Below are 20,985 nucleotides of genomic sequence, written 5' to 3'. Positions count from 1 at the left end.
TAGTTTGTGGGGCATCCTCTACTGGGATTTCGCTGATGCATTTCTCCTGATGATTTGGGGATTACAGGGTTTACGGGAGGAAGACCACAGGGGCACAGTACCATGCTCATTACAGCAAAAAAAAAAAAGTAAATAAAAAAAATTCTCACAGACTTTCCTGCCTAGGCTGGCTTCAAACTGTGATCTCAGGATCCTGAGTAGCTAGGATTACAGGTGTGAGCCACTGGTGCCCAGCTCCAAGGTAAGTTTTGACAGTTTTATTCACTACAAATTTACTTTCCCCTTTCTATACTGTATCCTGGGAAAGAAGTTACTATGTGCAGTCCATACTTGAATCATACTTGAAGAGGAATTCATCAACAAGCAGGATGTCTTTTCTCTTTTATTTATTAATCTATCATCTATTTATAGCAGAATAAAGTGATGGGCTCATGAATATTTTATATATTATTATGTTATCCAATACTAACTTATTTTGCTTTTTTTTTTTTGGTCAGTCATGGGGCCTGAATTCTGGGCCTGGGCACTGTCCCTCAGCTCTTTAGCTCAAGGCGAGCACCTTATCACTTGAGCCACAGCGCCACTTCCAACTTTTTTCTGCTTTTGTGGTGTTGAGGAATTGAACCCAGGGCCGCATGCATGCGAGGCAAGCGCTCTACCACTGAGCCACCTTCCCAGGCTCATTTATTTTGCTTTTTTTAAATGTGTTTTTAAAATTTTTTAAATTCTCTTAAAGTAGTTGTACAGAGAAGTTCCCATTCTATAAAACAGTATATGAGTACAAAGTGTCTGACAGCATTGTCACCATCTCTCCTAACCCATCCCTTCTCTCTTTTTTCTTTAATTGAGATTAGCTGATTACATAAATTTCACATATTTCACAGTACTGTGGAATAGTGATACTTAGAGTCACAAACACTTTTTAACTTTCGTAAGGCAAACTGTCATTATATTTTGCTTTTTAAAAGTTGTTACAGCTTTGGCCATTGGACCAAAGAGACAACATACTTTAAAACAAACTATATTTTTTTATTTCTCTTTCTTGTCACCCAAAAATCCTACCTGATACTATTAAAGATCTCACTAGATCATACGTTAGCAGTAAAACAACATCATAAATACTTTGCAAGGGACACGAAAATAGAGCCCTTGATCAAATTTACCCTCTGCATCTCTCTCCCTAATTCGCCCTTTTCCCTTCTTGAAACAATTTCAACAGGTTTGTTGCTCTGCTTTCATACGTGCATATAAAGTACTTCGGCCACATTTTATCCTCACTCACCCACTCCCCTCCCACACACTGGCACCCATCCCCAACAGAAGCTGTTTATAGCCTGTCATTCATTTTCATTACTGTACGTTAATTGTACAAAAGGATTTCACACATGCACATATTCTACTTCAATCAGATGCATCCCCTCTGCTGCCCTCTGTTTCTATCCCCCAGACCTCTACCATTCCACAGTGTGCTGCGCGTTTGCTGTCTTCCTACATCCTATCATGCCGGGAAGCCACAAGGTGTAGTTGTGAAAACAAAAACGGAGGCGATACCTGGAAAAATGCCTTGAAACACACGTATGGAATGTATAGACCCCTGCTCAATAAACTATGTTACAACATACACAAGTTCTCTACAAGTCCAGGGTGTAATGATTAAAACTCAGCCAACTCCTCCTTATCCAAGTCTGTGGATAATTAATGCACTGACATGGCAAAGCATAAATCACCTTTTCTTTTTTGAATTTTTAAAATAGTGATTATAAAGTTGATGTAAGAGAGGGGTTACAGTTACATAATCAGGTCAGCCATGAGCACGTTTCTTTTTGGATAATGTCACCCCTTCCCTTACTCTCTCCCAGGTTTCCTTCCTGCCCCCATCCACACGTTGTATATTTTCAACACAGTGTCTTGTGAGCACCACTGCTGCCTTTGTTCACCCTCTGTCCCTCCATTTTTGTGTCCCCCTTACCCTCCTGAAGACAGACAAACGATCAAACAAGACATAAAGAAAACAAAAACAGCAATGAAGAAAAACCTTTTTTTTCCCATTTCCTTGAGTTCATTTTGATAAATATTATTTATATGGTCAGAGGCACACAAGCATTGCCCCTCTGTGTTCCTCTCCTAAGAGCATCCTCCTTGGGTCTCACTGTGTGTGAATGCCTAGAGTCCTGTATAATTGATCATATCCCAGTGTATTTTAGATCTAGCTTCCACATGAGAATAAACACATGCTGTTTGTCTCTCTGAGTTCAGCTTATCTCACCTAACATGATTTGTTCTAGGTCCATCCATAACATGACATAATATTCTTTCTAATGGCTGTGTAAAATTGCATTGTGCATAGATATCCTAGGTTTTGGAGCCATTCATCTATACTAGGCATCTGGGTGGCTCCCATATAAACCTCTTTTCTTTTCTGGTTGTAGGGAACACCTCCCACTGAGAATGCTTTAGTAAACCCATATCGTTTACATACTAAAGAAACAGGAACTGATCTGTAAAAGTTCCAAGCACATGGTCCCCAGTGCCAGAGTGGGAAGTCTGGTGACTCCCAGGAGCCGTCCAGGCAGCTGGGGTGAGCGGAGAGGCTAGGGTGCAAGACTAAGCCCAAGTTCCGTGGCAGCATCCTGAGATGGGCCAAGCCCAACCTGACAAAGGCTGGGTCAGGGCATGTGTCCAGGACCTGCTGGGGCGGGGATCCTGGCGGGGTGTCCGGGGTGGCAGTATCACTTCATCTACGGCTTCTTTCCTCCTGCACATAGCCCTAGAAATCCTAGATGTGTCACCTTTTTCATACAGGAAAAGTCAAGTGAAAATGAACTTCAGGAACAGATGAGAAGAAAGCCAGACAGGAAATGACAGCTGTGTGTGTTTCTGTGGGTAGGTGGAAGTCTGTGTGTAGGTGTGCTTCTCTGCATAGATATAACATGTCTGAATATGTGTCTCGGTATTACTGTCTGTAAATGTGTGTGTGAATCTGTAGGTGTGTGTGTGGATGGATGTGTTGTGTCTTAGTGTTTGTCTGTGTGGGTGGAGGTGACTGTAGGTGTGTGTCTGTGTGCTTGTATGTGTCTAGATGTATGGATACGTTTCTTTCTGTGTATGAACAGGGAGATATGCATATGTCCATGTACTTATGAATGTGGATCTATGTGTATATGTGTCAATGTGTATCTGCATGTGTGGATGCATATTTATGTCTGTTTGTATGTGTTCATGTGTATCTAAGTGTCTATGTACCTGTGTTTATCTATATGTGCCCGTGAATCGTGTATGTGCTTATGTGTGTCTCTGTGTGACACGGCGTAAGTCTGAGTCCATCCTTTCCTGCTGTTGTGCCAACAGCAGCGGGGGGAGTGATGACAGACAACGGAAGGAGACAAACAGAGACGGGGACTTGGCTGTTCTTCTCACTTATTTATTCTTATTATTTATTTATTATTTATTTATTAGCACATATTGTTTGTACAAAGGGTTTCACTGTGATATTTCCACAGAAATATGTCCCCTGATCAAACTCACCCCTTCTACCTCTCTCCCTAATTCTCCCCAATTTCAACAGGTTTTGTTGTTGTTTTCGTACATGCATTTAAAGTACTTCATACTTATCCTCACTTACTTTCTCTTCCCACTCCCCCCCCTCTGGCACCCATCCCCAACAGAACCTGTTTATACTGCTGTCATTCATTTTGATTACTGTATATTAATGGTACAAAGGGATTTCACCGTGGCATTTCAAACATGCATATGTTCTACTCTAATCAAATGAACCCCCTCTATAGTCTCTACTTTTCTCTATCCTCCACACCTCTATCATTCAACATGAATTTTTCTTTATATCATCCATCTTCATAAATAAACTTAATGCATTTCAACATTATTTACCCTCCACATTCTCTTCCCATTCCCTCATCCTCCAAACAGTCCCCCAGTTAAAATCATATTGTGTTTATGTGTATCTTTTAGGACTAGATCCACATATGAAAGAAAATACATATCCACTGAACTTCTGAACCTAGCCTACGCCATTTAACATGATGATCTCCAGTTCCATCCAATTTTCCGAAAATGTCAGAATTTCATGCTTTATGGTGGAATAATACTCCATGTGTGTATATGTGTGTGCACATGCCATATTTTCTTGATCCAGTCTTCAGTTGTAGGGCGTCTGGGTTGTTTCCACAGCTGAAACAAACATGCTGTCCAAGTTCCTCCACTGTTTGCTGACTTGCATTCTTTCAGCTATACACCCAATGGTGAATCATATCTATTCTTAAAGTTTTTTTTTTAAAGGAACCTCCATACTGTTGCCCATAGGGGATGCACTAATTAACAATGTAAAGAGTATCTTTCCAAAAACACATATGCATTTGCCAGCATTTTTTTTTAAATGACAGCCACTCTGCCTGGACTGAACTGAAATGTCAACGTCATGGTTTTTCACTCAGGCTGGAGCCACACTTCCACTTCTTCAATGCCATTTGGGTTTGCATTTCCTTTACGGCTAGGCATATTGAGTATTTCTCTAAGTATTTATTGGCCATTTGTAATTCTTTCAAAAATTCTCTTTAGTTCATCTGCCCATTTAGTAAATGTGTTGCTGATGCTTTGGGAGGTTCTATTCTGGTTATTAGTGCCTTGTCAGCTGCATTTTCTCACATTCTTTAGGCTATCTCTCTAGTCTAGTGACTATTTCCTTTGTTGTGAAGAACTTTTTAGTTGGAGGCACTCCCATTTATCTATCCTTACTCTTATTTGCTGAGCTACTGGAGCTCTACTGCGGAAGCTATTACCTATGCCTGTATGTTTCTTTTCACATAGTACTTTCAAAGCTTCGGGTCTTACTTTGAAGTCTTTGACTCACTTTGAATTCATAGTAGTTCACGGTGAGAGACAAGGTTCTACTTTCAGTCTTCTATGCATGAATATCCATTTTTCTGAGCACCATTTATTAAAGAGGCTGTCTTTTATCCAACACAAGCTTTTGGTACCTTTTGTCAAAAGTCAGCCAGTTGTAACTGTGGGTTTTTATCTGGGTCTTCTGTTCCCTTGTCTGCTTGTCTGTTTTGTGCCAGTACCGTGCTGTTTTTGTTACAATGGCTCTGTAGTGTAATTTGAAGCCATATAGCATGACAACTCCAGTGTTGATCTTTTTGCTCAGGTTTTTTTTTGAGTATTTTGAGGCATTTCAGGTTTTAGGACTGACTTTGCTACCTCTGTGAAGAATATCACTAGAATTCTGATGGGGACCACATTGAATATATAGGTTGCTTTTGGTCAAATAGCCACTTTTGTGGTATTGATTTTGCCAATACATGAACATGGAAGGTCTTTCCATCTTCTTAAATTTCTTTATCTAGCAATTTGTAGTGTTATTGTAGAGACCTTTCACTTCTTTAGGTAAATTATTAATTCCTAAGGTTGGTTTTTTTGAGACTATTGGTAATGGGATAAGACATGGATAAATGTCTTGACACAAATGATACACCAAAACTCAGGATATAAACAGTTTCAACAGATCTATAATGAGTAATAGGATGGAGTGAGTAAAGAAGAATTATCCCAATAAAGAAAAGCCTAGGGTGGGGGGGGGAGGATTGGATGGGGGAGGGACGGGGGAAGGATGGGAAGGGATGGGAAGGGGAAACAAAGAAAAAGGCTACAATGATTGATAAGAAATGTACTCATGGGCTGGGAAGTGGCTCAGTGGTAGAGTGCTTGCCTTGCATGCATGAGGCCCTGGGTTTGATTCCTCAGCACCACATAAGCAGAAAGAAAAAAGCCGGAAGTGGCATTGTGGCTCAAGTGGTAGAGCGTTAGCCTTGAGCTGAAGAGCTGAGGGACAGCGCCCAGGCCCAGAGTTCAGGCCCCACGACCGGAACCCCCCCCCAAAAAAAAATGTACTCATTATCTTGCCCATGTAATTGTAACCTCTCTGTACAGTATTTTCACACAAAAAAAAAAGATGAAGAAAAAAAAAAAAAGAAAAGCCTAGGGCTAAATGGATTCATTGCTGAATTCTACCAGATCTTCAAGGAACACCACCAATCCTCTTCAAACTATTCCAAAAAAATATATAAATAGAAAGAATAATAGGAATTCATTCTACAAAGCCAATAATACCAAGATCAGGTAAAGATGCTCCCCTTACCCCAAAGAAGTTATGGACCTATTTCCTTGATAAACATAGATGCAAACATTCTCAATAAAATATTTGGAGATCTTTTCCTGGGAATGGATGAGGAAGAGGAGGATGGTCAGAGGAAGGGAGTGGAAGGATGCTGAGGCTGGAAGGATATTCATGAACACAGCAGAATGACCCTTACTACGGGAAGGGGACAGAGGGAAGGCAGGGGAATGGGGTGGAGCGGTAAGTTTGCTGAAGTACACTGTGTGCATGTGCGGAAAATGAAACTCTTTCACGCTAAAATTAATTAATGGAATAAATAAAACAAAATACTCGCAAACTGTATTCAACAACACATTAAAATGATTATATGCCACAATCAAGTTGGTTTCATTTTACTCTACAGATGAACAGCTGGTTCCACGTATGAAAATCAATATATGAAATACAACACAAAGCAGAATCAAGACAAAAATATATGATCATCTCAACAGATGCAGAAAAAGGCATTTCACAAAAATTCAACATCTTGCCAGGCATCAATTGCTCACACGTCTGTAATCCTAGCTACTGAGGAGGCTGAGATCAGAGGATCAAGGTTCAAAGCCAGCCCAGGCAATAAAGTCTATGAGACTCTTATCTGTAATTAACTACTAAAAACCCAGAAATGGAGCTGTAGCTCAAAATGGCAGAGTACTAGCCTTGGGCACAAAAGCTCAAGAGCAGCAGCACCCAGGTCCTAAGTTCAAGCCCTAGAATCGACAAAAAAATTCAACTTCCTTTCATGATAAAAGATGTGAAGAAACTAGGAACACAAGAAATTAAACTCACATAACAAAGGCTATGTATGACAAACCTATAGCCAACATTGTACTAAATGGAGAAAAACTGAAATAAATAAAAATAAAATAATTTCCACTTTTTCCACTCTTCTTCAATATTCCACTAGAATTCCTAGCCAAAGCAGTAAGACAAGAGAAAGAAATGAAAGGGCCTCAAACAGAGAAGAAAGAACGAAACTATCCTTATTTACAGCTGATAGGATCTCCTACCTTAGAATTCCACCAAAAACCTCTTACATCTCATCAACACTTTCAGTAGAGCAGCAGAATACAAAACCAATATTCAGAAATCAGTAGATTTTTCTATATACCAACAATGAACAGACTGGGAAAAAAAATCATGAAAACAATTCCATTCACAAGGACTGCTCTTTTAATCTCCAGCATTGGCAGACAAATCCAACTCTTCCTGACTTCCAACTACCTCCACAGTCAGGGTCTGGGGACCAGGGACAAGAGAAACTTGCTGCAATTCATTCTTTTTCCTGGGACTGCTCTGGTCCAAAGCCTGAGTTGATCTTGGGAAGGAACAGGACCCCTTCCCCCATACACACATACATACAATACTGGGTGTTTTCTAGGTTAACACTAGAACTTGCAAAATCACTAGTCAAGAACTGAGGAAATGAGGAAGGGATATCAATCAGCACTGCATTCTTAAATATTAACAGAAGTGAATTTGGTTAAAGCACTAATAAAAAATTTCTGGTAGCCAGGCTTCAGACCTTAACCTTGAAAAATAACTGACCACTGCTAAAAAAAAAAAAAAAAATTCCACACTTACGTCTAGGCTTCCGGCATCTCTTGGAAGTGAGTGGCCCAGCGGCTTTGGCTAGCTAGGGTGACAGAGGCCATCTCCTCCAAGGGCTCCTGGACCACTTGGTTTTCTGTCTTGCTGCAGCCAGCCTGCCCACACATTCCAATGACTTGTCTGACCTCAGTCAGCATTTTGAGGCTTATCAGCACTGACCTATGGAGGAGACGGGGGAGGAGGAGAAGGGAAAATAGTTATTCTAAAGATGAAATCTATTAGATGGGTAATGCAAATTAGATGTTGGGAAATTATTCTGACTAAAGATTTTTTTTTTTGGGTCCAGTCGTGGGGCCTGAACTCTGGGCCTGGGCGCTGTCCCTTAGCTCTTCAGCTCAAAGTTAGTGCTCTACCACTTGAGCCACAGCACCACTTCTGGCTTTTTTCTTTTTGCTTATGTGGTGCTGAGGAATCAAACCCAGGGCCTCAGGCATGCAAGGCAAGCGCTCTACCACTGAGCCACCTTCCCAGCCCCATGACTACAGATTTTTGAGAGAAAAAAAAAAAAACTTGATTAACCTACAGGTATATTTCTGTGGTATTTAAGCATTGCTACCATAGAGAACAAATTAGATGTATTTTATAATAAGGGATTTTCTGCTTCTTTTTTTTTTCAAAATTTATCTTTTGTTGATGTGGTACCAAGGAATTGAACCCAGGGCCTCATGCAATCTAGGTAAGCACTCTACCACTAAGCCACATTCCCAGTCCCTAATGACTTTCGAAATCATCTATTTAGAAGCTTCAGTGCTCAGGCTTCTAAGAGACTCTAGGACAACAAATTCTCATATTATGAAAGTATTTAAAAATTATCCTGAGGCCATTTTCTTCTATTCAGAGCCGAAGCAGATTCAGATCAATTGGGCATATTTCAATTTATAGAAAAAATAACGTACTTGGTATTTATGTTCCGGGCTTTTAAAAAAATGATTAAATGTAAGTCCTGGATCTATTACAATTATAAAGGATAAAATAAAAGATGAGCTTCTATGAATTTATCTAATTATAACAGCCCAATTTGTTTTAAAATATTCTACAAATGCCCCTAATACTCTTAAAATTTAAGACTAAGTGCAAATGATCTGGGCCACATGGCTAGAGAGGCCAACAGCAAAGTCAGCAGGAAACTGCGGATTCAGCCTCTTCAAACAAAAATGAATTGTGTTGATGAATGAGAATTCCTTAATGAATGGCCACGGGGCATGCCAGTAATATTTTCAATGTCACTCAGAGAAAGTTTTCATTTGTCTTTTGTTTGGCTGCAGCTACTTAAAAAATAATGGAAGGTCAAGGCCACCAACACAACAGTGTCTATTATGGTCCTGGAGGCAAGTTGTGCCCACACTGCGCCTAAAGGGAGGAGAACGGGGCCAGGAGGCTCCCCTCCAGCCCCCCTCTTGTTCCCTGCTCTACATGGAGCTGTGCGTCAGCATTTTGTGAAATCTAGTTTGGATACGAACAGAATCAGGCACCTGTTCTGTGAGGGCAAGTGTTAGGTGGTCACATTCGAGACCCTAGGCTCACAGGTCATGCACAGTGCATGAAAGCCTCTGTGTATGTCTGTGTGTGTGTGTGTGAGAGAGGGGGGGGGAGAGAGAGAGAGAGAGAGAGAGAGAGAGAGAGAGAGAGAGAGAGAGAGAGAGAGAGAGAGAGAGAGAGAGAGAGAGAGAGAAAGCGCAGTAGAGGGAAACAGGAGGCACTGAGGGTCGTAGGAAGGAGCCCACAGTTCTCCTGGTGCTCACACACTTCGTGACTGACACCAAGCATATGGGGGTGGGTCTATGCTATCCATCGGCCAATTCTGGGCGTCCTACAGGTTAACTCATTCTGATACTAACTTCTTGGAGCTAGTTCATGTTTCAGGTTAAGGACTCAGTCCCACAAGATGGCCAGTCCTTACTAGACACAAATTGCTAGTCCGGTCTGGGCCTTCCAAACCTCTGACTGAATCAAGAGGTTAGACCTAACTCTGCCTACTTTGGTTAAGTAACATAGAACAGCTCTGTAGGCCTGAAAACACTGATTCGTGTTCACTGGGTTGTTCTAAAGGGTACCACTTAGGCACAGCCAGATGGAGGAGGGGATGGTGGGCCAGGTGTGGAGGAGAGGAGCTGGTGCTCTACACCAGTGCCTCCCCGAGCTCACCAGCCCTGAGCTCTCCAAACACGGCCATTCAGGGTTTTGAAGGAGAGGGCGTTACCTGGTGAAATCATTGGCCCTTGGTGATTGAGTCATCTCCAGCTCCTTCCCCTCCTTGAGGAGGGGAGGCCTGCTGGCTGGCCCTCTGCTTGCACGGCTGGTTTCCCTGGCAGCCAGCTTCTGATTTTAGGGGCTTCCTAGCTGTCCCCCCATAACAGGAACTCAGGGGTACTGCACTGAAGTATGTTCCGTGCCTGGGCTGATGGTAAGGCAGCGTGGCGTGATGGGCACTTCGGGCAGAGCCCACGGCGCAACCCTTGGCCCAGAAGCAAAAGGCAGGAGGAGGAGGAAGAGGCCGGGCTCCCCAGGTCCCATCCAGGGCATACAATCCTTGACCTAAAGACGGCCCTCCAGGCCCACAGCCTCAGTAGCCTCCAGGTGGGAATCGAGGGCCTCGGGGGACACCCCAGATCCAAATGAGAGCAGAAGGACCCCCACACCTGTCATCTCATCTAGACTGCCGTGTGCAGCTCCTCCCTCCTCCCCTGCGCTCAGCTCCCTGGGACGCAGGCCATCGCGTACACCTGCATCTGTCCTTGTCCTGTGCTAGCGCCTGGCATCCCTCGCCCCAAGCTGTGGGCTCACCGACCCCTTCACACCCAACGTCCCGCAGGACCCCCTCACTGGAATAGCTTCCTGTGTATAATTTCATCTTATAAAGTAAATTGGAGAAAAGGAAATTTGCAGAGGTGCACTTTAGAATTGTTATGGTTTTTCTCGCTGGCCCGTTGGCTGATGAGCTGGGAGTTTTTGTGGTTGCCTTCCAGCGAAATGATAGCAGGATGTGGTCAAAGTGTATCCAACTGTATCCGAGTGCCTGCTAGCCCTAAATCCTCAGCTCTGGAAGCCAGGGGCTCCACACCTCCCAGCCCCGACACCTCCACACACACTCTGGTTCTCGAGAGTTCACTGCAGTGCGACACCACCCAGATGGTCTGTGTCTCTCTTTGCTTGGGAGCCATTTCTTTTCTGCCTCTTCAAGACAGTAGTAGCATTTTGTAAGCCACGGGTTTACTAAATCCCTGTCTTCCCAACCAGTGTCTCCTGTGCGCGTTTCTGACATTTTTCCGTTCAGAAGTTCCAGAGGAACCAGAAGGAAATGAAAGGGAAGGATGTTTAAGACACTCATGGTGTGTGTGAGCCCACGCACAGATGTGTGAAAGGAGGTGTGGAATGGAAAGAGCTTGTGCAAGACAGAGAGGCTGATGCTGGTGGCTTCGTAACCACCATGAACAATTTCCAAGACTGAAGTACCCAGATTCCCCCCTTCCCGGCACTGCCCGGGCAGGGGCCTCATCTCACCTGCAGCCTGCCCACAGCTTGCTAGCAAGTCAGGAAAGCTTTACATCGGGTCAGGCTTCTGAGCAGCCAGAGCCCTGAGCCATGTGGCCCTTAGGCACATACTGGTGTCTCCCCGAGCTCTACTACTGCAAGTCGAGGAAACAGCCCACCTGTAACCACCACGGGTTATCACTCCTCATCCTTACGGTCTGTCTCACAGTCGACGGCACTGCCGGCTAGCTAGTTCAGCCAGCAATCTGGAAGTGATTTCTGGCAACGTCCCCTCCTCCATAACGACTTCAGCGCTGGGTCCCAGTGATTGACTTGGCACTCTCACCAGCACTTCCAGTCCCCGCTGTGCCACTCCCCCGCCCCACCCGCGCCCTGCCTGCCACCTGGAAAGTGGCAGCTCTGCCCTCGCTCTGAGCAGTCATGGCATCTCCATGTGCTCTACAGGCCTTCAGGTGACTTCGTGAGTTCCACTTGCTTTTAGGATGAAGGCAGATCTTCAACATGCCCTGGATGGTCCATGTGAGTCAGTTTTCTGTTACTCATGGTGACCAGAAAGCAAAGGAAGGAGAAAGGACAGGGATCCTAATACAGAATCCCTCCCCCACCCCCTGCAATGACCTAACTCCCTCCTACGGAGCCTGCCCCCCCCAAAGGTTCTCCCGGCTCCCCGGAGTGCTACAGGCTGGGAAGACTCTCCAGCAGGCTTGTGGGAGTTGTGCAAGATCCAAACAATAGCATTTCTGGCCCTTGCCTGCTCACCCCTGCCACAGGGCCGGATGTGGAGGACCCCCACTAGTATGACACGTCAGCTGGAGATCAAGTGGCTTTACAAACGTCTCTCCTGCCATCAGTGGAGTTCTGACAGGGTCTTCCCGCCATAGCAACAGACTCGAGGCTCTAATTAAAAGTCAAATTCTGTGCTCTAGTGTCCTGGGCCCCTAATTGTTGATATGCCTTTGGTAATCCACTCTGGAAAAGATTCTTTAATCTCATGCATTGATGTTTTAAAGTCTTTGGCAGAATGTATTTAATGAGGATTGACTTTATGTGGTTTTGGCAGTACTGGAGTTTGAACGCAGGGTTTCATACTTGCTCTATTGACATGGGACCACGGAGTTGGGCCTCCAGCCCTATTTCTTCACTGGTTATTTTTAGGATACGAATTCTCTTGCTGCCTGGCACAGGCCCAAGCTAGGATCTGCCTACTTTTAGGATTCTTGCCATCGCTGGGATGACAGGCATCAACCACTACTTCTCGCTTTCCTCCATTGGAGATGGGGTCTCACAGGCTTTAGTGCTTGGCCGGTCCTGGTAACAGAAACCTCCCAATCTTAGCATGGCATGACAGGCATGCCCAACGACACATAGCAGTATGTAGAGAAGAGAGGGATTAGAGGACTTTTCTGCCTAGAATGACCTCAAACCAAGGTCCTTACACCTCAGCCTCCCAAGCAGCTAGGATTACAGGCCTGAGGCACTGGCACCAGTGGCAAGAATTGATTTTAGTGTTCCTAAAAAATTTTTAGTTAACTGACTCCATTTATCCTGATAAATGATTTCACTTTTCAGGACCGAGGACCTTGGCAGTCTTCTGAATATTTTTCATTTTCATTTGCCTCTTCTACGTTGCACATCCTTTGGGGCTCTACGCTCCTTCCCACATGGTTTTCTCTAGACTTACAGGGAAGCTTCTTAGGGTTGGAAGCGTGGTTCAAATGGCAGAGTGGCCAGGCAAGCAAGCAAATCAAGCAGACCTGAAGACCTGAGTATAAGCCCCAGCGTGTGTGCATGCACACACATTGGTACACACGCAGGTACCCCCCCCACACACAGAAGAATGTCTTATGAAGATCTTAGCATATATTCTAGTATAAAACAATTATTTCATTGATTCAGTTCAATGATGTTTCACCCTCTCCTACTCCACGCCTTCTTTTCCACTAGTTAGATTAACGAGTTGCTTTTGAAAGCTGGCAAGTGTACAGACAGAAATCTTCATAAGTACTTTTCCATTTTCAATATTTGGAAATTAAGAGTCAAACACCAACCAATCCTTCAGACTGGAAGCGGAGAAACTCCCTGGGCCCAGTCTGTATTTGGGCTCCTATTGAGATGAAATATTAATCAGATCATCAATAGAGTACTGAAACAGCTTCATTTGTATGTAAAAGCTATTACAGTACACTTAAAATTTCATGGTTTACAAGTTTGCATTTGACTGTCCGACCAATCAAATGTTAATAGCCTTGGTTTAAGTGAACTTAATATTTATTTCATATCTGAAAAGACAAATGACAGAAAAATAACAGGGGATGCCAACTTCCTGCCCTCAATCTGCCCCACACAGAGACAGCGCAGAGAAGAGAGATGGAGAGCCCCAGGCTGACCTCAGCAGCTCCTAGGGCGGGGCATGGTCTGCGGAGGGCAAAGGCCAGAGCCCCTGGATTCGTTATTAACTTTGTTTTCTTTCCCACACTGCACAAGAACACAGTGAGCTGGGCACCAGTGGCTCTTAGGCCTGTCATCCTTGCTACTCAGGAGGCTGAGAGCTGAGGATCGAGGTTCAAAGCCAGCCCAGGCAGGAAAGTCTGTGAGACTCTTATCTCCAAAAAACCACTAGAAAGTTGGAAGTGGCATGGTGGCTTAAGTGGCAGAGTGCTCGCCTTGAGCTGCAGAGCTGAGGGACAGCGCCCAGGCCCAGAGTTCAAGCCCCACGACCGACAAAAAAAAAAAAAAAAGAAAAAAAGAAAAGAAAAGAAAAGGAACACAGTGAGGGCCTAGGGAAGTTGGACGGAGAGGTAACATGAGGGAAGCATTCATGCCTGCTGAAATAAGAAGCATGGCGGAGGGAAGGCCGGGGGAAGACCAGGCCTCCTCCTGCCTGCTTTGACATGACTGTCTTTCTGGGCAGAAATGCTGGCAGATTCCCTGGTAGAGAGACAGCACCCAAGACAAGGAGAATGGGAATGGCTGAGCACGAATGCAATACCAGGGGCTGCTCACCTTTGGAGCTTCCGCACACTCCAACCCTAAACTATCCTGGAAAGCACAAGAAGCACTTCCTCCCTTTCTCCCCAAAGCACACGCCCTGTGTTCTGCCTCCCTCTGCTAGGCCCCAGCTTTCTCCCCTAAGCACACACCGGGTCCCCGTGTTCTGAAGTCTGTCCCCCTCTGCTAGGCCCCAGCTTTTGCACCGGAGACTCGTGGCATCCACTCTCAGCCTCTCACAGCTGGCTGTGCCATGTGTACCACATGCTTTGCTTCTTTTCTTGGAAGATGTTTCTTTTTTACCTTCACAGTAGTGATGTTTTGTACACCACGGGCTAAATAACTTTCCGTGTCTGCCTGCCTTCTGCCTGCCTTTCTGACATTCTTCTGTTCAGGTGCTCCATAGGAACTCATTTTGTCTCAGCGCAACAGAGACAAATTCACAGTGGAAAACAATGGGAAAAAAACATTCCAGAGAAAGCAAAAGTAATGGGAAAAGGGTTGGGATGTTAGATTGGTACAAAATGCTTGCCTAGCCTGCAGGGGGCTCAGGGATTAATACCCAGTCTTGTAAAAATGAAAACTGTAATAATAAATAGCAAAAATAATAATAATCGGTTGTAGGTCTTGAACTTGGGATCTGGGTGCTGCCCTGAGCTCTTCCACTCAAGGCTAGTGCTCTACTACTTTGAGCCACAGTGCCAGTTATGGTTTTCTGTTATGGTTTTGGAGAAAGGGTCTCATGGATTTTCCTGCCTGGGCTGGCTTTGAACTGCCATCCTCAGATGGCAGCCTCCTAAGTAGCTAGGATCACTGGTGTGAGACACCAGTGCCTGGCACAATCATTATTACTGTAATTGTAATTGTGAGAAGACAGCATAAGAACTTAAACTAAGTGTAACTAACTGCCCTAACATAAAGATATTGTATAACTGCAAGATAAGCAAGTGGCTGTGAAGATAAAACCATTTCAAGCATTAAGTACAAAAGGCCCCAAATTTCCAAGCAGCAGAGTCAATGGCCAGTTTAAATCACAGAATTGATGCCTATAAAAAAAGATAGAATGAACTAGAAGACCCAAGCAAGTAACCCTGAAAAGCATCAGGAAAAGGAAGGATGTCAGAGACATTAAATGGTATTAAATAGAGAAGTAAAACTTTTATATCATCATCTGAATGATATTGGGTGAAATAATTTTCCAGAGTTAGAGAAAGAATGATTCAGACTGTCGGGTTATATATCTAGTGCTAAACAAGCTTGAAAAGGATAGGAAAAATACAATAGAGATACATCATAGTGAAATGTAAGAACATCAAAGTTGGAGAGAAAATTCTTAAAGTAAAGCAGATTGAAGAACAAGAATCACAGAATCTGGATCAAGAGAGCAGCTCAGTGACAAGAACACTCACCTGACATGTACAACCCTGGGTTTGACCTCTAATCTCTCTCTCTCTCTCTCTCTCTCTCTCTCTCTCTCTCTCACACACACACACACACACACACACACACACATGCATGCACGCACGCACGCACATGCACACACACACCCTGAAAAGGCAGAGGAATCAGACTGATAGCAGAATCCCCGATAGTGGTAGAGAAATATTTTAAAGTAATGAAGACAAAGAACTTGGAGCCTAAACACGTGCACTCCTCAGCTCTGTGACTGTGTAATGACTTTCTGAAGCTTAGGGCTAAGGAAAGGCTATGACACAGTTTTATGTCTCTGAAAGAATTCTTGAAAAATTTCTATAAGAAGGGAAAGTAATCTATAAAGAAGCAAGAAGATATTAGGAAACAGGACAGATGAGCCTTGCACACATTATGTTAATGGAAGAAGGTAGTTGTGGATGGCCACATATTGTGTGGTTCCATTTCTGTGAAATGTCCTCAGCCGAGATCCACAGAGGACCACAGGATTTCGGGGGTGGGGGGGGTGGGGGGGGTGGTGGCAGTGACCACTAACAGGTATGCAGTTAGATAATAGTGAGGGTTGCACAATTTAGTGAATGTACTAAAACAAACTGAATTGCACACTCAAAAAATTATTCAAAAATCTTTTGAGCCAGAGTCTTTATACCTCAGGCTAGCCTGGAACTCCAGATGCTCTTGCCTCAGCCGCCTAAGTGCTGAGATTACAGGTGTGCACAACCACGCCCATCTTTAACGTTATTTTTAAAATAAACAAACCGCATGCACACATAAAAAATTCCTGTCAGTAGACTAGGGGTGTAGCTCAGTGGTAGAGCACCAGGTTAGCAACATCACAGCCCCATGATGAATCTCCAGTACCAAAACCAACAACAATAAAAAAGTGGGAGCTTGAAAGACAAAGAGATCAGCCAGTCTGTGGAGGGCGGGGCTTCTTGAAACAGCACACTACCCTGTAAGAGGACTTGGGTCCTAGGATAACAAAGACTCCCCGTAATGATGAAGGAGACAGAAGACTGAGAAGGACTAACACTGTGGTTAGTAATCAAGCAACAAGTGATAAATGGATGAGGAATGAATAGAAGAGCCCAGTATCGGAAACATTTTCAAAGTAGGACTACAAGTCACAAATCTGTTTACATTCCACTTCCCCAAGCAAATCTGCTTGAGATGAGCCACACCTATATTTTAAATATTATAATAATAAATAAGAAAAACGAGAGGAATTGAAGCTTCATTCCAGGATGAAGGGCTTAGTTTCAGTATGAAGCAAAGCATATTGATATTAAAAGCACTCACAAGCAAGGAAATTTCCAATTAAAATTTGTTAAGTGATTGTCTTCATATAAACCATTAAAGGAACCAAAGTAATCATCTTTTACTAGGCTACTCTGGGATCAAGGGAGTTATGACTAATAGTCATGATTGGAGAGTCATAATTGATGTATTTTTTCAAATGCACCTCTAATCTTGTTATTGAATTATAAATGATCATTCATTGAAGCCTCTCATTTCCACTAGTGGAATCTGGGACCCAGGTCACTGAACTGGTGTACCAACAGTAGGACAGACAGCTGGACCTTCGGGCTGGACCAATTCTGTCAATACCACTTCTGTCTTCACGCCAACCATACGCTGTCATTCCCATGGATTCTCTTTCACTGCCTGAAGAAGTCTCTTCTTTCGGACACCCCTACATTTAGGACAAATGGAACCTCCAAAATCTTCCCCGCTGACCTATATTTTCCAGGGTCGGTACTATACAAGGACCCAAAGCCTTCTCTCTTTGTTGAGACCATAATTCTACTGGGTCAGGGCCATATCTCCTCCAATACCACATTCAATGGAAAAGATATTTAACATGTTTAATAATTATATTCATGGTATATTCAAGGTGGTTTAGGTGTAACACGACTTCTACAATTTGAAGCCGTAATTTTAGAAATGGGAAGAGTTATGTGGGAAAAATATTCTCACCACTGGTGGAAAAATCACGTTTTCACAGGGTTTGCAAACAGGGAAATATTGTGGTTTTGTCTCATATGTTTTGCTTTTTTTTGGCAAAAGCAAAAGGCAGTTTTCTTTGCAATGAAAACGGCCTTTCGTTTTCGCCAATGCTTCACATCCATTTTTGCCAAGCAAAAAGCTGTTTTCCCAGGAGAAAACAGCTCAGGCTGAAATAAAAGTGAAGCACTGTTTGTAAAATTTCTCTCTCTGAAAACAGAAATCACTCCTCTCAATGCAAATGGTACCTGAGGGGCTGTGCAAGGAGAAAGATAATGGTTAAAACTCAGAGAAACAAGATTATTTAGGAGACAGAAAAACAAATTCCAGGTCACAGGAATGACAGATTTTAGAATTAAAACTGAGTTGTCTTTACCTTTGTGATCCCAATGTGCTTCAAGAATAAGTCTCAAGTCAGGCATGGTGGAAAATACCTGTAGTCACAGCTACTCTCATCTACTAGAGGCTTGACCCTAGGAGTTCAAGACCAGCCTGGGAAACACAGACACTGTTTTAAGACAAAGAGACAAAGGAGAGAAAAGAAAGAGGAAAGGAAAGAGGGAAAGAAAGGGGGGAGAAAAAGGGAAGGGAAGGGTGAAGGAAGGAGAGAAGTGAAAGGAAAAGGGGAGGGGAGAAAAGGGAAGAGAAGAATGTGAAGAGAAGAGAAGGAAAATAGAACGAAATAAAGGAGAGAGAAAGTTTCAAGGTGGCACTTGTTAGTTCCCTCAGTGTCATTTACTTTAGATGGCTTCTGTACTAATGACATTTTCCATCTTGTTATTATATCTGCCAGTCAGACAGAGAAGGCATTATCTCCACTTGATAGAACGTCAGCAGGCACTTAGAGAGAGGGAGGTGCAGTCCTGGTGGCTGGCTTACCTAAGGAAACCAACACTCACACGGGGCACGGTGCCAGAGTCTAAGCATCAGATCAGAATCCTGTTGTTCTGATTCACTGCTCCTGCGCTTTATCCTGGAGTCCTTTATAATAAACTCTCATCAAGATACTGTCAAGGAATCTGCCTTTTGTTCTGTTTTGTTTGGCTTTGCATTTCCTTTGGAAGACAATGGCATATCATAATAGGTATGTCATAGCTCTTTGATTATAAAGATAATCTTTAGTTTATTCTGTTCTCTTTCCAAGCAAGGACTGAACTCAGGGCCTTGAAGTTGCGAGGCAAGTAACTTGACTGAATTAAATCCTCAACCCCAAACTTTCACTTTGGAAAAAAAAAAGTAGTTTCAGTAGCCATGCCAATTTCAACGGCAAGTAGATGATAGAGCAACTGTCACCTTCACAGAAGTGGGCTGTTCATCATAGGGGCAAATGAAAAGATTGAAGGCAGTGCTGATTAACAGCAGTATTCAGTGAGCCATTCTCTGATACCACCTCTGGGAAATTTTTAATTCTACATGTTAACAACTGCAACTAGATTATAAAATGACCCCCAAGATCTGAAATAGTTTAAAATAAGCCATTTCTAATTCTAAATTTCCACACTGACCATAATTACTGTTTTCTAACTCATTTTGTACCCAAGCAGCCAGCAAGGAAAGAGCAACTATGTCTGCATACATTGCAATTCAGACACCCCTCCCCGCACCGCAATCCACAGACATACCTTCACCTGTCCCTTCTGTGTGAACGCAGGGCTAAGCCTCACCTGAAAGAGAACTCTCTGCTCTCCCCCAACCCTCCCAGTTTCCCATCCATCCTAGTTTGTAGTAAGAAATTTACAAATGATGCCACCAAACTGTCCCTTCAAAAACAGCTGAAGAGTAGTAAGGCTTGTGTTTGTTTTGGGGTTTCCTGTGGAACTGGGGTTTAAACTCAGGGCCTCGCGCTCTCACGAAGCCAACCTGCAGCCTGGCGCTTTTCTTTTCTTTTCTTTTCTTTTTTAAAATGATAATCTAGTGAACTTTACTGTCTCTGCTAGTCTCCTACTTTGATTCTACAGATCTGAGGCGCCTGAGGAGGCTCCTGGATAAGAATGGTAAGTTTTATGGCAAATATTATGTATATATTTCTCACAAGCAATAAGAAATCAAGAGGAAAAGGCTATGTTTAATTCTAAAGAGCTTAATTATAAAGTGACTGTCTATTTTTTTCTTTAACATGTTTTGCCACTTAAAAATTTATCATTTACAGTGCTTGAGTTGTTTCATGTGTGTACACTGTCTTAACTAGATTGTAAATTTTTTTAATACTTAAAGCCATGCCTGAACTTATTCTTCCCTGTCAACATTTATAACAGTGATATGATACAGAAGATCATAAACCAATCATTACCAGTTGATCAAGAAGGATTTTCATATCATTTGATGCATCCCTTAAATTTTTAGATAAATACAGGGAAGACAGCTTCAGGAAAAGTCACAAAAATCTACTTCACAGCTCTCATTCATTCTGCTTCATCATTTTAGTTTTTAATCCACTGCCATCCTTCCTATCTGTAATAAGGAGATTTGTCAAAAGCCAAAGCAGAGCACAAATCCTCTGGTAGTAAGGAATGATTTTTGGTACTAACACGGATACCATGGACAGCGCCTTGGCCCCTGTGGGGGACCCCACGGTATCCATGGACAGAGGGATATGTGCTTCAGCGGGCCTGCAGATGGAAGGAGATGGAGGACAGAGGAGGGGCCGAGATGGAGCCTGCTCTGCTGAAGGCCTTCAGTTCAGCCAGGGCCACCAGGGCTGCACAGGGCCACACAGGGCCAGCCGTGCCTGTGCGTGAGTGTGAGGAAGCTGACATTCATCAAGATCAGCACACACCTGCTGCCCACCGCCGCTGCTGCCACCACCGCCGCCGCCACCACCGCCGCCGCCACCACCACCGCCACCGCCACCGCCACCGCCACCGCCACCGCCGCTGCCACAGGACTGTGCCGGGGCCAGAACACAGGAACACACAGACAGGGAGAGACCACAGATAGCCTGCCAGGCGGGCGTTAGCCAGAAGGGGTGGATGGCCTTCACTGTGGACACTGCATGGAGGGACCCTGCATCAGGGAGGTCCCCACAGCTGCGCTGAGTGGAGATGGACAGGGGTGTCCTCATATCCAAACTGAGTGGAGATGGACGGGGGGGGGGGACTCATATCCACACTGAGTGGAGATGGACGGGGGGGACTCATATCCACACTGAGTGGAGATGGACGGGGGGGACTCATATCCACACTGAGTAGAGATGGACAGGGGTGTCCTCATATCCACACTGAGTGGAGATGGACGGGGGGGGACTCACATCCACACTGAGTGGAGATGGACGGGGGGGACTCATATCC

At 43.9% G+C, this 20,985-nt stretch overlaps 1 long non-coding RNA gene across 1 annotated transcript in view; it reads right to left on the bottom strand.

Moving 5' to 3' along the window:
- Positions 1–7,835: 7,835 nt before the first annotated feature.
- The window catches only part of LOC138841038 (uncharacterized), a 50,632-nt gene continuing 37,482 nt past the window's right edge, over positions 7,836–20,985 (bottom strand). The window contains exon 3 of the long non-coding RNA XR_011376306.1: positions 7,836–7,942. This is a non-coding gene — a long non-coding RNA (uncharacterized lncRNA). The remainder of the gene's footprint in view (positions 7,943–20,985) is intronic.

Source organism: Dipodomys merriami, unplaced genomic scaffold (assembly GCF_024711535.1).
Source record: "Dipodomys merriami isolate MVZ:Mamm:240054 unplaced genomic scaffold, mDipMer1.0.p SCAF_31, whole genome shotgun sequence".
Taxonomy (NCBI): domain Eukaryota; kingdom Metazoa; phylum Chordata; class Mammalia; order Rodentia; family Heteromyidae; genus Dipodomys; species Dipodomys merriami.
This window is presented reverse-complemented; position numbering and strand designations above follow the sequence as displayed.